Genomic DNA, 203 nt, shown 5'->3' with positions numbered 1-203 from the left:
GCGTCGCCTTCGCTGCCGCCGCCGCCGCCTCCGGCCACCACGGCCCCGCCTCGCGCCCCCCAGCGCGCGCCGCGGGAGGGGTTCACGCCACACTCCGGTTGGATGCACGCTGGCCAACTACCGTTGGGAAAGACAGGGATTGGTTAGCAAGAAACAGACAGGCAGCGCCTAGAGCCAATCATGGAGGGGGAAGGAGGGCTATT

The sequence above is a fragment of the Suricata suricatta genome, chromosome 12 (assembly GCF_006229205.1).
Source record: "Suricata suricatta isolate VVHF042 chromosome 12, meerkat_22Aug2017_6uvM2_HiC, whole genome shotgun sequence".
Taxonomy (NCBI): domain Eukaryota; kingdom Metazoa; phylum Chordata; class Mammalia; order Carnivora; family Herpestidae; genus Suricata; species Suricata suricatta.
This window is presented reverse-complemented; position numbering follows the sequence as displayed.